The sequence below is a fragment of the Podarcis tiliguerta genome, assembly GCF_965153285.1.
Source record: "Podarcis tiliguerta genome assembly, chromosome: 5".
In the NCBI taxonomy this organism is placed as follows: domain Eukaryota; kingdom Metazoa; phylum Chordata; class Lepidosauria; order Squamata; family Lacertidae; genus Podarcis; species Podarcis tiliguerta.
In genome coordinates, this window is record NC_139538.1 from 61,075,035 (window position 1) to 61,092,453 (window position 17,419).

Genomic DNA, 17,419 nt, shown 5'->3' on the forward strand with positions numbered 1-17,419 from the left:
CTCATTTTAAAGAGAGCAAGAACCTTTCCCACCAATTTCAGTGGGATTTAAGGCAGAGCAAATAACTTTCTCTGTATTGCATCTGAGAGGTGATATAACAGCCACCTTCAAATATCAAAAGGGCTATCACATGGAAGATGGAGCGAGCTTGTTTGCTGCTGCTTCAGAGGGTAGGACCCAAACCAAAGGATTCAAATTGCAAGAAAGGAGATTTCTTTGGGAGGAAAATAATGAGCTCTGTGATCCACATGTGGGAAAACAAAAGAACTAGTTGGATTCAAAACACCAGGTTTTATACACTCTCTAGTAGGGGAAAACCCACACGGGAGAAAATTAAGCAGCTGTATACCATGGGAATGTAGGTTGTTAGACCCCTATTATATTGGCTTACAGTACTCGCCCCTTTGTTTGCCAGAGGGCAATGAACAGACCACACACTGTTAAGTAAGTTTAAAATACTTTACTTACAAAACCCAAAGGTCTGATTCATGTGTTATTCCATGCCACAGCAAGGAAAACACAGGTAGAATACGCTTGGGTACAAAATACAGAAATAGCTTCAAGCATGCTGTCTGAATTGAGGGGGTGTGACCTAACCGAGTCTAAGAACACAGCTCTGTGGTCTTAACCCCTTCATGTACTAACTAGCACTCACACATTTTTTACTGTAATTTCTCAGAAGGTGGCAGACTTTTGTTCATTGGAAGTTTTTAAACAAAGGTTGGATGGCTGTATGTAGCTGTGATTCCTGTATCACAGTGGATTGGACTAGATGGTTCCTGAGATCCCTTTTAACTGCAATTCTATGACTTTTTCTCAACACCCCCTTCAGCAAAGAGCTGCTGATAAGACAAGGGACCTTCTGCTCCCCAAGAATCAGAAACTGTAGTTTGCCCCTCACAGACCTATAATTCCCAGCACCCTTAAACTACACTTAAGGGTACTTTAAATGGGCTTTACATTTATGGTACATATGCAGCCACCATTTTATATTCATGGTGCCTTTGGGGAAGAATTTGGCTCAAAACACATTGGCCTCAATAAATATTTTCTCTTGTGCCTCTTTCCTTCCTTTTCTTCTTGTCATAATACCAGATAAGTTTGCCTCGAGACAAGCCAGTGGGCTGGTGACAGCAGCCAATCATTATCACTTTTATTCTAACTATTATTCCCCAGCCCGCATGATTCTTATAATAGTTTGGCACCTACTTCCAACCACACAAAGCTTGTCAGAGCTTCTCAAATTACATTTAAAATTATGCTTAGCTAGCAAAGCTGTTAAAGGTGGAAAGGAACTTCCTTGATGGCTTCACAGAAAAAGTACAGACTGAACACTCAGGATTTCCCCTCACTAATATGATGACTCCATCCTGCCTTCTCCTAAATTACACCATCTGCTATGAATATGAATGAAGCCAAACAAGCAATGGCAGGGACAGAAGAAGCCAGAAGAGAAATCAGCATAGGCCTAATCACTAATTAGTGTCAACCTGCAATTGTTCTCAACTTAAAAGGCAAAAACCACCAGACTTTTCAGGGTTGCCGGCTATCTGCAAAAGGGGACAACTATTCCTTTAAGAGATTTGCCTAAGAGCCACTCAGGGGCTGTGTCAAGCTTTCTTCTCTGCGGGAGCTCTTAAAGGAACAGCAGTCCCCAACTGGGCTGGAACTGGCAACTCCTGGTGAAACACGAACAATCTGTCCATTGTCAGCATTCTCTGCCAATGAATGAAAACTAGCAGACATTCCTCTCAGTGAAGCAGAGGAGGTTATTAAAATATTTATCAGCCATTCCATATTTTAAAACCCAGGGAGTTTGCCCCCGTTACAAACAAATTCAAAGGAAACAGAAGAAAGGCTTCGATTGCGGAGGGTTGTGGTCCCCCCCCCCACCTGCTAGCCCTGTTTGGTTGTTCAGATTTTAACATTGTGTAATCTTGTTCCAAATTTTGATTGCATTTGATTGCACACACACACACACACACACATATATATATATATATATATATATATATATGCAGGTTTTGGTGTCCTCGGGTGTCTTCCCGTGTAAAAGTTGGGGTGTCTAGGCGACGTTTCGACGAGGTCTCACTCGTCATCTTTCGACCTCGTCGAAACGTCGCCTAGACACCCCAACTTTTACACGGGAAGACACCCGAGGACACCAAAACCTGCATTCCTGTACCCGTGAAAATCTACGAAAGCAAATATATATATATATATATATATATACATGCGCAGTCTGGTGTCAACCAGCATGGGGAGAGACTGGTGAGAAAATATGGTCCCCAAAGTTCTCCCAGTCCTGTGCATAGCAGGAAATGCTTAGATGTCTTGATCATTTTAGAGCTCTTAGGCTCCCATCCTATACTTGCTTACCCAGAAATTAATTCCAGTGAACATAGTGGGACTTGCATCTTTACTGCACTGACTGCAATTCACTTCATTATTCCTCCTATGGACAATCTACAGTCCAATGTCTGTCCTGACTATAGTATAAAATAGTATGTTATGTCCAGGGTTGCACTGCTCAAGGCAGTGTTGTACAGCTCCACGCCCCCCCCCCCCCCCGCTCATTGGCTTTTACATAAGATGAGCCTGCTGAATCACTCTAAGGGCTCCTCCAATGGCCAGTCTAGCTCTTACAGTGGTACCTGATGTCTGCAGGGTGCCTATGAACAAGATCAACAGCAACTGGTAATTCAGAGGGATCTGACAGTGGAAGCAGAACCAGAACCACTGTCTACCGCCATTCAGCACTGGTAATGCTTCCAGATTGGTTTTACTTTTCACGACTAGAAATGGTTGCATTTGGAAGCTAAAATAAATACCATGTTAAGAAATGGGACAAACAATGGCTTCCTACAGAGGTAGCTCATTCCCATCATCCCTCATCATTGCCCATGCAGTTTGGGGCTCATGGCGTAGGGCATGTTGTTTTAGGAGGTGAAACTTAATTTTTGCAAATTGCTTCAGTGGTGGAGGAGCTTAAAAATATTTCGGGGGTATGAGGAATTCAAATCTGCTACTAATTCTTGTAACTGGACAACATTTAGCTTGCTAAATCTACATTTGATTAAAAAAGCACATGAACTGATCTCAGAAAACCAAAGAAACTTGATTTTACCTTCTGAAAATGTCAGGTAATACTATCAAATAATTAGTTTCTCTGCATATAACTTATCCTACAAAGCAGACAACATTGCCTTGTAATCATAAAACATTAGAAAGTAATGGTATCGGTTAATAAGAAACTCGTCGGTTAAAAAATCAGTTAATAAGGAATTTCATCAAGTCTTGCTACGTTCTGGGACATCAGTCACCAACTTGTTTCTTGGCCTCACATTTCTCATGTGTGTATACCCTACTTGCTGCCTCTGTGACTTGTTTCACACACCTCTCTATAGACTGAGCATGGCAGGGCCACTGTGGAACTTGCATGGGCTTTTCAATGAACTTATTTACTTCCATTGAGTAAGTCTACATGTCAAAGGAGGTCCATATACCCGTCAGACCAGTCCATCAGTTCCAACAGGGACAAAGCACTGGGACTGATGGAAGATGTCCTACTTGGACATAAATGTCTCCCAATACGCCATCATCTCCATCCCTCAAGTCAACAATCTTTTGGACACCAGCTGTCCTCTCCTGTCCCCTGAGCTCAATGATCAGGTATGAGGAGGTTGCAGTCCCGCAACAACTGAAGGGCCCATGCCTATCTTACAGGTTCACCCACTCCCCATCAATGAAAAGGTCAGGAATGACAAACAAATTTGAAAGACATCTTGCCTAACCATAAACTATTCCCTTACACTGCACCGATTTAGTGGAGTGTTGGGTGTATTCTAGGGCACACTGTGAGTTGAGGAGACTGGGTGATATCAGCCAAGGTCCAAGGGTTTTGCTGCTCCTAAAGGAAAAGAAATAATGCAATATGCTCGATTCCACATGTGTACGTTTAAAGTTCATTGTTAAAAGTAGCTTCAATTTAATTGTGGTTGATTGTCTTTGGGTGCTTCTAGAAGCTATTGTTCCCCTTGTTAACTCTGCAAATGCTCTGGGGAAGCCAGATGGCATCATAGCATGAAGGCAGAGCCAGACGGTAGCCCTTTTTGGATCATGCAGCTGCCATCTGCATTGGTGAGTGAACAGCTTTGGCGAGGGGTACTCCTATGCCACCCTGTTCCAATTTCCAAACAGGAATAAAGTCCCTTCTTGTGCTTCTTCCTGCAAGAGATGGAAATGCACCCCAGTATAGTGCTCTTCAACCTGCCAGCAACCCAAATAAACTGTGCAATGCCTGTCTGGTGGGTCATCAAAAGCCTATTAGCATGTCATCAGGTGGAAATAGCAGTTTGTGAACTCTGTTGTGCCTTGGCCCTCAAATTCTTTGTCCCCTACCTAATTTCCATAGCAGCCAACGAGAAACAGACAACTCTCTGAAAATAGAAGCCAGCATTATTTTATTAATTTCGCAGTGAGGTTTTTAGAGAGTTTAGATTTTACAGATCAATATCTGTAAAAACAAGAACTGCGGGCTCCCCCCCCCCTTTTTTTTTTTTTAGAAAATCTTTGTCTTTTTCATAAAGAACAGTAAATCTGCATTAAAGTAATTTCCCCATAACTGCCCTCTCTGCTCATTTGCAGCTCGTTTAAGAAATTGGTTTTTCTACTTCCTGATTTGAGAAGTTGCGCCAGCAGAGAAAGTATAGCTTTTTATTGCTCTTCAGAGAGTTAGCAATTTAATTGCAAAAGAAAAGCTGGCATTTGTAGTGAAGCTCTAAGGAAATGGAACCTTATATCTGAAGGGATGAGATCATTGCTGATGGCAAGGAGCCACTAATGAAAAACAAAAGCTGCTTTGGCAAGTAGCGCTTAGTAATATTTAGTAAGCCATTAAGTAGTTTGGTAACAAAATTGCTTTAATTAAAATTGATTGAAATCCCCCAGTTAACACTGTGTTTTGATTCTTCTTGCTTAAAGACGATTGGCTCCCCACTGACAAATACCCTAATAAAACTGTTACTTAAGCTTTCCTAACACAGAGGCTGAAGCTGAATAACCACAATCTATTGTGAAAATCCATGCACTGCTTGCCTTATGCGCATAAGCAATTGTAGAATTTCAATATCATTTACTGCTTTTGAGGGAGGGAGAAAGAGACTGAGGGGGCGCATGCATTGGTAAACACCCGCAGTCTACAGCAGCCTGAAATAAACAAATGTGCAATACCCCTGGTACACATCTTCTTGGTGCGTAATGGGTTGTGATTTGGTAACCAACATAAGCAACCACTTGCAGCTCATTCTCAAATCCTACTTCAGCTAAATGCCATCCTTCTGCAGAAGAAGTTGTACAAAGCCATTGAGACAGTATTAAATCTTGCCTCACTACAGGATTTCAATGGAGCAATCATGACCCTTCCTCCCAAGTATCCCCTGAAGCAGGGATGAGGATCAGGTGCTCAGGGAGTTGTTAGATGCCAACTCCCACCAGTCACCATAGCCAATCATCAGGGATGATGGAAGCTGTAGTCCAAACCCATCTTTACACACGTTTGCCGCCTGTGTCTTGAACCAATTTACCTCCCTCCCTCCCTCCCCACCCACTCTACTGCACTATGTAGAAGGCGGGGGTGTTGTTAGGCGAAGCCAGCCTGCTTTTGTAGAGCAAGAGGATAGATGAGGTTTCACTATATGCTGCCATGAGGGTGCCAGTGCCTGATCTTTTCCTCTGCTCCTCTTCACAGTAGAATTCTGAACCAGGCTACTTGACTGATGAACAAAGACAAGCTTCTGGGTTCATTCAGCAGTCTGGGGGTTTTTTGTGTTTTTGTTTTTGTTTTGTCTGTAATGCAAAACTCTACTGAACATTGAGGTATAGAAATGAAATTTAGGTGCACTCATTCTAGGTGTAATTCCACAGTTCAAATTTGTGAAAATGTTGAGCCTGTGCCTGTTTTCAAAGAGGTGTGTGGGAAAATCCAATGCAAAGCAGTATCTTACTTGAAGGTTCACCCCTTTCTATTCCCATGTAAAATGAACACATGAGCAGGAATGAGAATGCTGAGCTCTGGTATTGGTAAGCCCAATATATATGTAGCTCATACACTCAGACTGATTTACTTCTAAAAGATATGCAATGGTAATATTAGCATGAGACAGTTTATGCTCACAGAATCCTCATCACATCAGTAATTGCACTTATTTTAATGGGCCTATCTGCTATTATAAAGAACTCATTTGATGAAGGGAGGGTTTTGGTTTTTAAAATGCAGTAGTGTTCTCCAGTCCCCCAAAGTATCAAATGCTATTATGGGATACAGAAAGTATGGTAATGTATGTTTAGCTAGGAGCCGTATTTCAGTCATGTAGCACATTCCACCTGTGCTATAGTATGATCACCATACTGCAACAGATAATGTTTACAAAACAGCTGAGGAGCTTTTATGCTTTTTTAAATACAGTACATGGTAGATTTTTACTAAGCCAGCTAAAAGCATAGGTTTGCAGCATCCTTGGCTGTCTTATATATTAAATGGGTACGTTTAAGATATATGTTGGGTGGAGACAAAAAAATGGTAACCAAACATGGGGTGCCAGTTCTTCAGTGCAAAATGTTTAAATTCATGTAATTCAGCCATTTTTAAAGCAAATTTTCTGAGATTTGGTCCCATCCAACCCCTGCCTAATCCATTCTTATAGGACAGTTGGTGCTTCTCATGCTGGCAAATTTGTGGCAGAAGTCACATACAGTCATACCTTGGTTGACAAATGCCTTGTGACTTGAACGTTTTGGCTCCCGAATGCCACAAACCCAGAAGTAAGTGTTCAGGTTTGCAAACGTTCTTTGGAACCCGAACGTCCAATGCATCTTCCACAGCTTCTGATTGGCTGCAGCGGCTTCCTGCAGCCAATCAGAAGCCGCGGCTTGGTTTCCGAACATTTCCAGAACAGATTCCATTCGACTTCCCAGGTACCACTGTATTATCATTCACATCATAATAACAGCCTGCATTCCTTGCTCCCGCCTCCTTTAACCCAGATTTATCATTTCTGGGTAAAAAACAAAAAACCAATGTTGTTGGGTTTTTTAATGTTGCCAACTACCTATTTAGGATATCTCAACAACCCATTTTCAAACTAAGCACCCAAATCTGGAAGCACCAGAGCCAGACCTACTCTTAGGCAGAGTGAGACTGCTACCTCATACAGAAGTCACTGGGGCTGGGAAGGGGCAGCAGGGTGTTGGAAGATACAGCTGTGTATGCCACACAACCCAGCCTGCAGCCCCTTCTACTACCCTGCCGCCCCCAGGTGCAGTGAAGGACATGGTCTCCAGTCTGGTTGACTTCTGTGTATGTGAAATGCTGAGGGAGAGACCTTGTCTTTTGCCTCAGGCAGCAAAATGCCTTGTTGTTCCTGTTTACACTCCCCTCCTTTTCTCATTCTCCACTGAGCTATTTCCCACACTTTCTTGTTTTTCTCATCCAGATGCAGAACAGGAGGGACAGAGAGAGAGAAACAGCTACTTTGGCAGTCAGTGTCAGCAGGGAGCGGTTCTGCACAGTTCCCAGGCCCTCAGCCAGCAGGGACTCATTAGAACACAGAGGTGACTGACCACAGTCTTCAGTCACAAGCTCTTCCTTCCATTAAATTCTTGTAAACTCTCATTCTCCCTCTCCCCTCCAATCCAAATGTTTGCCTTGTGAATAGTGACTGAGGAAGGATCCGCAGAAGATGATGGTGCTTAAGGATGTGGTAGTGTTAGTCCTTTGGCTTCAGCTACTGCTGGAGTTTAACCTGTGTTCTCATGTCAGCACTCAGCTCCAATCAGTTTCATTTCAAAGAGTCATTAGGCTATTGCAAAAAAAAAAGAAGCAAATTTAGCTCCCCCAAAATTACATAATCAAAATGAAGCTGATACAAATCAAATTTACAAACGTGCATGACTTGTTTAGCAGCAAGACACTTGTATAAGAGCCAAACTAAACAGGACATTTGATGCATATAAGCATTTCACATATACATTTTTAAACATTTAGATAGGAGCCAAAGGAGGGAAGCAGGTGAGGGGTGATGAGGATGGGATTTAACCAGACAAAACTTGCCTCAGAGACTGCAATTATCTCTGGGAGGAAAGCTTCCATTGGTGACAATTTACTTCCATTCTTATTTGTTAGAGAGCCAGCAAGAACTGCTTAAAACAAAAATGATCTGCAAGTTATAGCCACAGATGAGCGTTCTGCATAAATGTTGCAACTGATGCAAAGAGAGAAAGAAACCTGGTCCAGAACTATTTGGCCCTTCCCATTTCATTAAACACTGTTACAGATTTATAGGTGTTAGGATTTTTTTGAGGTTTGGAGGTGTCAAAGCTAATTTCCTTGGAAGAAACAGCCATACCCAAGTGTGTATTAAGGCTGTGGTGGACTCACTGATAAGCCTGTGTTATTGTAAAAGCTAGTTAAGTAGGCACACTTGCTGGGTTTTGTATTGGATATTGTAATCCTCGCCAAATCAACAAGTGTTAATGAAGTTAGACAAACTTCTTTGTGAGATGACCACCTGGGAGAGTTAACCTTTAGGAGTTCAAAGCCTCAGAGGAAATAGGTGTTGGAATGCAAATGAATGGAGTCTTCCCTCTGTAGAACCCCTGGCCTACCTGGCAGCAAGTCAGTATGTCAAGTCCAGGGATCAAGCCACACAAGCAAAGTCCAAAGGTCAGGAAATGCAGTCCAAGGTCAATCCAAGAAACCAAGTCCAGCAGTCAGGATACAGTCCAGCATCAAACCCACAGCACAGTCCCATAGAGGCCAAGGTCCATCAACAAGGGCAGTTCAGCAGACACAGCACCTCAGCTCTGCTTCCCTTTTGCAGCATCTGGGCTTGATGAGGCATGTGACCCTCACCTGCTCAGAGTCTGCTCCTGCTGAGGAATCACAACTATCCTCCCAGAGCTAATGAGCCCCACCTGGCCAGCTAATGAGCTGGGTTATGGGCCCTTGCCTGCCTCAGCCTCCTAGAGCACCTCTCCTGCTGCTCCCTACATCTCAGAGTCTGCCATGTTCATGGAAATAGGGCCCCCTCTGGCTCTGAGGATGGGTCCTGCTGCTCTGGTTCCTGTGCATTGACCTCCACCCCCCTGCCAACCTCCCTCACACTGTGAGTACTTCCTTCCCCATCTCCTGCTTGCCCCTGTGTGTCCCAGGCCTGGCTACGCCTCTTGTCATGATCCTTTTCCTCCTCCCTTTCATCCTGCCAGTTCATGACAAGGGTTTAGTTTAGGGAAGGGGGTTGGCAGGGTTGTAATGAGGAAGCAGAGAGGAACAGTTAAGCTGGCAAGTATCCTGCAGAGCAGGAGAGGCTATGAAGAAAAGATACTGATACTATGGAATAAGTTGGCATGTTTTGGGCACTGCTGCTGTGAGCTCCTCCATAAGCAGGTTCAGGTTATATATCTGTGAAATTAAAACCATATCTCTTAAAGACACTTCAATCTCTATTGTGCCTCATTTTTGAACCCTGGTTAAATGCCAAGACACCTGGAATCTTGTGCACAGCTGGGCAGGGGTTGGGGTGACCTGTAACAATATGGAACATCTATTAAAATTGCCTGACAAGAGTGGAGATAGATTTCCCTTTCCTTCTGGTGCAAGCAGCATGCAAAACATATACAGTAAAGGCCAAATACTTTACTGCCTTGGCTCAGTAAATGCGGAAGCTTGTAGTTGAACTCAGCAAACGCAGGTCTTTAGAGCAGGGAAATCTCATGGCCCATGACCCAGTACTCAGATGAGAGCAAAGTTCAGGATACCAAGGGGGAAATGGCCAGCTGGGAGAACATCCAGGGCTCTCCCAGCTGGAGGACACTGTCCTGCCATTACCCTCTGACTCGGAGAATGAGTCCTCAGCATCTCTGCCTCCTCAGCCTTTCAGAAGCTAAAGACTACAAAATAAGGTGACGGCCCTTGAACCAGCAAGTCAGCTCCTCTAGGGAGGTGGAGCCTGCTACACTCCAGGCCTGCTCAGAGGACATGAGTCTTCATTTGGCTATAGCTTCCTCCAAAAACACCTCCTATGGCTGATTTAGGAGGGCCACTTGGAGCTGTCCAAAGCCCTGTATGATCCCTGCATTGCTGGGGCTCTTGACTTTGCCTTTTTCTCCTGAAAGATCCAAAGACACACACAGACTGACAGGTTGGGAAAGGTGTGACTATCCTGATGTTACTGGACTACAATTCCCATAATCTCTGATCATTGGTCATGCTGCCTAGAGGTACTAGGTACTGGGAAATATCCATAGGGCCACAAGTTCCCCACCCTGGCTTTAGAGCGTTTTCTTGCAAGAGGCTGAAAGGCAGGAAGTGAAAAGTTTTGTCAAGCTAAAGGGGGGGGGAGTCATAAAAAATGAGGAGGCTACTGGGATAAAGCCACATTTGAACCATTTTGTGTTATCATCTTTTTTTTCCTGTACCACTTTTCTTATAAACTCAAGGCAGTAAATAGGAGTTTCTTCCCCTCCCCCTTTCCATTTTATCCCTATTTAAGCCCTATGTGGTACATTAGGCTGAGAGATGGATATTGCCTAGGGTCTAGGCAATATCCATCTCTCAGCCTAATGTACCAGGAGTCTACCAGGAGACAGCGGGCAGCATTCTAATACAGCATGGCAGAAGCCTGCTGCCCCTCCAACTCTCATCAGCCCTAGCCAGAATGGCCAGTGGTCTGAGATGGTTTGAGGTGGAGGGCAATAATAACTAGATGGCCTGTTCTGTACCCCTGGCACATCTGAAGCTGTGTTGCCCCCTCCCAAATCACTAAGTTCTTTGAGCAGGTAACAGTAACAGTAATAGTAAAAACATTGAAATACAAATTTAAACCATAAGATTTGGCTTTATCTCTTGTTCTTGGTGCCAGGTATGTCCAGAAGGCCAGGTTTCCATGGAAATATTTGGGCTCACTGCAAATCAAGAGTCAGAGATTGATCCAGCTGCCCCAGAATTGTCTATTAACTGGCCTAACCTCCCAAGCAAAAGGCTTAAGTATGCAGTTGATAGTTAGCATTGCTACCTGATTAGGAATGCACACATTGCATATTAAGTTCCATCCAGCAGTGGGCTGAGTTGGATGCAGTGCAGTGCTGGTCATGTGTCCATTGGTGCTGGGGAGCTGTCAGCAAGAGCTCCAGGTCGGCAGTGGCTATACATATTTGCACATCTGCAGGATGTTGCCACTGCCAGCCCAGAGCTCTCCCAACCTCACTGTTGCCTTGGCCCACCCCACCTTGATCGTGGTGAGCAGCAGCAGCAGTGCAGCTATCAGGAGAGCACTACAGCCACTGCGTCCTTCCTCAGGCATTGCTGCAGCCTCCACCCTGTGTAATGTTCCATGATTATTTGAAGGAAAGGACATCTGAATATAAGAGCCCTGTTGCATCAGATGCAAAATCTGTATCCCAGAGTGGAACGCAAGACTAAACACAAAATATGTTGCATTAGTAGAAGAGGGCTGGTCTAGATGATTGCATTCCTAACCCACAAAGTCTATTCTGGATAAGAAATGAGCCCATTTCCCCAAAATAAAAAGTCGTTATCTCTAGGGCTGGATATTGCTTTTACCTGACCTCTGGCCACACTGTCAATATTCAAAGGGGCCAAGAGACACCCATGTGTTCCACCACTGGAAACAGTCAATTGACCTTTTAATTCTGAGCAAGCCCTTGAAGTTGTAAACCCCAAACAAAAGGAATCTGACATCCACATTTAATTGACTCCTTTTCTTTCTCTCTCTGAGCGATTCCCTATGAATAGAATCAAATGCTGAACTCTGATCAAAAGGTATCTTCCCATGACCATGCAGGCTGGGTGACAAGATGCAAAGTGTTGCTGAGTTGTTCAACAACTTTTCTAAAACTAGGTTATACAGCTATGAGAGATTTCATTTGCCCAGGATTCTAGGGTTCCTAAAAGAAGACCAGCATAATGTTTGGCAACAATATTGATCTGCCTTACTGAAGGTTAATTTTTTGTAGTTGATCCCCACCCTCCCATACATGCCCCTTTCTTCAACTCCAGAACAAATAAGGCTGCAATCCTGTGCACACTATTGTGGGAATGATGCTCACTGAAACGAATGGGACTATAGTAGACATGCTTTAGGGATGCTCTACATAGTATTCTGTTACAGAGAGGATTGATTTTGTATCTTCTGTCTTTTGAAAGGTCTGGAAAGGGATGGGGAAACTGGGGCTCTCAAGGTGTTGTTGGACTCCACCTCCCAAAGTGCTTTGAGACATGTGGGTGAGAAGTGTGTATAATTTTTTAAAAATTAAATTATTCCTGACCATAGGCCATACTGGCTATGGCTGATGGAAGTTGGATTTCAACAACGTTTGATGGATCAGTGGTTAGACATCCCTGATCCAGAAGATGGAGGGGCTTCTGGGAAGCAGTTCTCTAGGTTGAAGGAGGACCATCCTCCAGCTAGGAAGGCACAGGAGAAGCTACTGAAGGTTCTCCCCTGTGGAAAGTGTCCTGAGCCTTCTCTTCACCTGAGCTTTCTCTTCAGAGCTGGGGACCATGACAGGCTGGGCCCCTGAAGGCACTGACAACCGTCTTAGAAATGTCATTCAAATAGAAAGCAAATCTAGCAGGTATGTTACCTAGAGACAAAAATGGACTTCCCACGTTGAATGCAGGGGGCGAGCATCAATGTTTGTATTAGTCTCATGAACGACAACTGCCAAAAATTAGAGGAGTGTCTACCCAAAGCAGACATCTTCTGTTCATGCCAGAGATCCTTCTGATATTCTGTCTTCTTCAACACTAGAGTTTTATATTCTCTTGGACGGGCTACCATTTATTGTTATTTTTGAAAGGATCCCTCCCACCCTATTAAAAATAACTTGAATGGTGTAGTCATCAGTAGGCTGTTTATCATCTGATTTAGAACAGCTAAGGAACCTGCTGGTTTTCCCAACCCATTGATTCAACAGAGTACAGTTTATCTGTAGCAAAATGCAGTCGCCAAGGTAGCTTCTGCACTGATGCTAGGACTATCACAATATTCAAAATATATAAGTAGTACGAAGGCAGGCTTAAGAAGGAAGGAAATATGCTGGCAAGAGGAACATAGAGCTGGCAGGCTCAATCAGACTAAACTGCAAGCTGCTATTGCATCATTGCAGCTAAATATAGTTTTACGGGAACCTTGATACAAACTGAAATAGTCTAACCTTCAGAGGAAGTTCTTCTCTGTGTGCCATGGCTCGGCGAAGCATGTTATGTGGTGATGAGAGAAAGAGCCCTCTTTGAAGTGATGTCCTACTTTTGGAATGCCCTTCCCTTAAAAGTGTACTTAGCACCCAACCTTTTTATCATTTTGGTACTAAGGAAAGACTGGCTTGTTTGCCCCTGCATTTTCAATATTCTATTGTATTACATTGAAATGATAGGTTAGCCCGTTTTGTGTTTTTAACTACTTTTACGGTTTAAAACGGATTTTGTATTATGTGATTTTGTGTTTTGGGTATTTTCTACCCTGCTGTGGCACCTACTGAGTGGAAAGACAATATTTCAAATAAAGGCTGAATTGTATCCAAACTTAAGTAAGAGTGGATCTGTAGAAAGCAATGGGCTTAAGTTACTGAAGTACATTAATTTCAGTGGCTCAACCCTGAAATTATTTAGCTGGATACAACCCATGATATTAGCTTCTGTTGGATGCAAGGACACACAAATTGTTAGGAGAGTCAAAGAGGCATTTCATATGTGACACTATACTGGAGTCACAAAGTGGTTTCCAGTCAAGCGGAAACACCAGAAAGCTCCTGTTGGACCCTTCTCCAGCAGTGAACCACTTCTAATCTACTGCTGGTCATTTGCAAATGCTACCACACTTGGGGCATCCAGAACCCAGAGGCAAATTACTAGAATGAATGAACTCCAATCTGTCAGAAAGTCAATGCCAGTCATAGTACAAGTCTATCCTTAGAGCTCTCAGATTTCAGGAGAGACCTGTGTCTTTGAATACACAACTTGGGTGTATTCTTCTGGAGTTGCTATTGTTGTTGTTGTTGTTAAATTTTCCAAGTAATAGTGAAAGAATACAACCAGTAATGATAAATATAACAGCTTAGAAAGGCATAAGATTACTCAGCCTTACACTTTCAAAATAGAATACTTCCAAATAACACCCATATAGAAATATTTTTAAAACAGAAAATTAATAATTTATCCTTACAGGTTTTTATGTAAACACCCTTATGAGTTTTTTATAACAGAAACATGAAGAGGCAGAATTTGAAAAGACTGTTCCAAATATAACATGCAGCTGAAATGTGTCCTGTCTGGCTCTTATGTTGGCATGCAAGGATAGTTTGCACATTATTTTAATTTGCAATATGTTATGCTATTAAGCTTTTTGGATGGTTTGAATCTATTTTGCTCTTTTTATTAACCTTTTAAACAATATGTGTGAAAGCTTTGAGAACTGGGGGGGGGGGGCAAGTCTTATTCTTTTTAAATTAAAAAAAAATTATTTATGCTTTTACCGTAAATTGGTACACCCAATATATTCTTCATTATCCTATATTATTTGACTTCCCCACACCTCCCACCATGGTGTTCCTTTTGACTCTTAGTTGTGCTACATATCTTTCTACACCTTGTAATTAATTTAGCTGCTGTTCCTATATCTAGTCCTACTTGGAGATTTATGTAACTGCTATAACTCTTTAAATATTCTCCAAAGGTTTCACACTCCTCTCTTATGGTATGTTCATCCTGGTTTCTTAACTTTGCTGTCACCACATAGTCTATTAACTCATTCCGCCAATCCTCTTTGGTTGGACTGTTATTGTCCTTCCACATTTTTGCATAGGTTATTCTGGCTGCATCAGTTGCATAAAGAAAAAGATTTAATACATTCTTAAGTATCTTTTATTTATTTTACTCATTCATGCATACTTATCGCGATGTTAGGATTTGGAAGATAATGTGGTCCAACCTTAAGGCAGGATCCTGAGTGCTTGATTCTCTCCCACACCACACAAATCTCTCATGGGAGTTTCAATCTCCCATCTGTAAGACTGGAGCAAAATTAACTGTAACAGGGATCTGTTCAACAGGTCTGTTACGAAGTTGAACAGGTGTTGTACATCACTTTTACTTTTTGATTCTCTCCCTCTTTATCACACTCCAGGCCCTTGTTACTGGTTCTGTGGTTCCGCCGCTCACAGTTGCCCTTCTTGTCAATGTTTGTTCATTTCCTTTCTGAAACACCACAACTGCCCTTGTTTTGCAACATAAGTAAAGGTAAAGGTACCCCTGCCCGTACGGGCGAGTCGTGTCCGACTCTGGGGTTGTGCGCCCATCTCACTTAAGAGGCCGGGGGCCAGCGCTGTCCGGAGACACTTCCGGGTCACATGGCCAGCGTGACAAGCTGCATCTGGCGAGCCAGCGCAGCACACGAAAACTCCGTTTACCTTCCCGCCAGTAAGCGGTCCCTATTTATCTACTTGCACCCGGGGGTGCTTTCGAACTGCTAGGTTGGCAGGCGCTGGGACCGAACAACGGGAGCGCACCCCGCTGCGGGGATTCGAACCGCCGACCTTTCGATCGGCAAGCCCTAGGCGCTGAGGCTTTTACCCACAGCGCCACCCGCGTCCCTATTGTTTTGCAACATACTCATGCCTTATTTTAGGCTTAATTTAGCACATTCCTGCTTCCAACAAGTGGAATCCAATAAAAGCATACAGATTAATACATGAATGTTTCTTTTAGATGCCTGCAAGGTCACTTTACTATTAAATGAGAAGTGTAGTTTTAAAACTCTTCTCACCTTTAGTTTTTCCTTTGTTCAGGATATGGCCTATTAAAGTTCTGGTGTGTCTGACACGATCCAGTCTTGCAAGTTTTTCTAAGTTCTAATTTTGTAGCTCTGGCCCAATTTGCAAGAAACAGAAAAGCAAATTGTGTTGCCCAAGAGCATAGGAAGAAAAGGATAAAACATGACAAATGCAGGAGTCATTGCAATAGTGAAAGAGTATGAAATAACCAATTTCTGGACACAAGAAGAATGTTAAGATAAATGACCAAGCAACTTTGGTGTGAACAGGAATCGTCTTCCTGACCACTGGCATATCTGGGAAAGCAGCTTGAATTCTAGATGCCACAAATACAGCACATCAAAGCACACAGTACATTCATAAGAAGAATTTAAGTGATATAAAAGCCCTTTTTCATTTCTTTTTTTCCACAGTTAACTTCACTTTCATTTAAAAATATCTCAGAACCCTGGCTTTCAATTCGCATGACATAAAACAGCTTCTGAGAAGAGTTTTTAAATGCACTTTTCATTAAGACCGCCAGATGTCAGAGTTTTCTACACTGCAATGGCTTTGAAACCAAATTATCTCCTTGCTTCAATCAATGCATATTTTCCGTTTTAACTGGTCACATGCCCTCCTCTATGTTTCCGAACTCTGGTTTTCCACCAGATATCCTCACATGCCAGGATGAGAGGTGCTATTTGACTTTGTAACCTCAGTTTGTGGCTTAGAGAAACTTAGACGTACATACATTACTCCGCAACCTCAAGGGTATTTTCACACCTTACATACTTTAACCAATACTGGAAATATAACCTTCTCTTGACTTCCACATCCTTCTAGAATACATTTCAAAGAATACGACCATGATCCTCCCACTTGGTTCAGTTCAAATTTATTAATAGTCTACAAACCTTCATATTCGGGGAGAGGTATTTGATTCCATACACTGCCAGTAGTCTATATGGTTTTTTTTCCTAATTGTTTTGCAATGTTTGGTAACTGATACATTCTTAAATTATGTTTGTGTTTGTTAGTCCTCTTCGGTTTTGTTTTGTTTTTAAGAAAAGTGGAATATGTTTAAAATGTTTTCTTTTTAAATGGGAAGAAGATTTGGACTTCGGATCTTATTTTGGGGGAAGTAGGTTATTATTCAGAACATTCAGATTTTAACTTTGAACTCTGGGAAGAAATTCTGAACTGACTAATTCATTTCTGTATAGCTCATAAAACAAGCACCATTCCATACTAATTAGCCCAATATTTCTCTCTCTTTTTTTGTCTAGCTGCAAGGAATGCTGGGAACCCATTCCAAGCTCTTGTTAGAAAAGCTTTGGAAAGCAAACGATAAGAGTCCAAAAGAGACAGGCGAAAAAAGGATTATCTCAGTATTAATTTACTGACTTGGCTGACGCAGCTAATTAGAGGTTGTAAAAGCATCCACTGGTTGCCAAATGCTGAAATGGTCACAGAGGGCATTAGCAAATACTTCCATGGGGAATTCTAGGAGTAGCTGGGATATTTTAGAATTCAGAATTGTGTGCGTGTTTTGCTCATATCCCACACCCACTGTTTGGTATTGTACAAG

The 17,419-nt window shown here is 42.6% G+C and overlaps 1 protein-coding gene across 5 annotated transcripts in view; it reads left to right on the forward strand.

The window, feature by feature from the left end:
- Positions 1-17,419, forward strand: part of BLNK (B cell linker) — a 94,164-nt gene that overhangs the window by 16,393 nt on the left and 60,352 nt on the right. The window contains exon 1 of one of the 5 annotated variants that reach the window (XM_083443521.1): positions 3,086-3,143. The exons of the other annotated variants lie outside the window; for them this stretch is intronic. The gene's annotated coding sequence lies outside the window, so the exon portion shown is untranslated. Of the gene's footprint in view, positions 1-3,085; positions 3,144-17,419 lie in introns of those variants that run through there. 5 annotated transcript variants of the gene reach the window in all.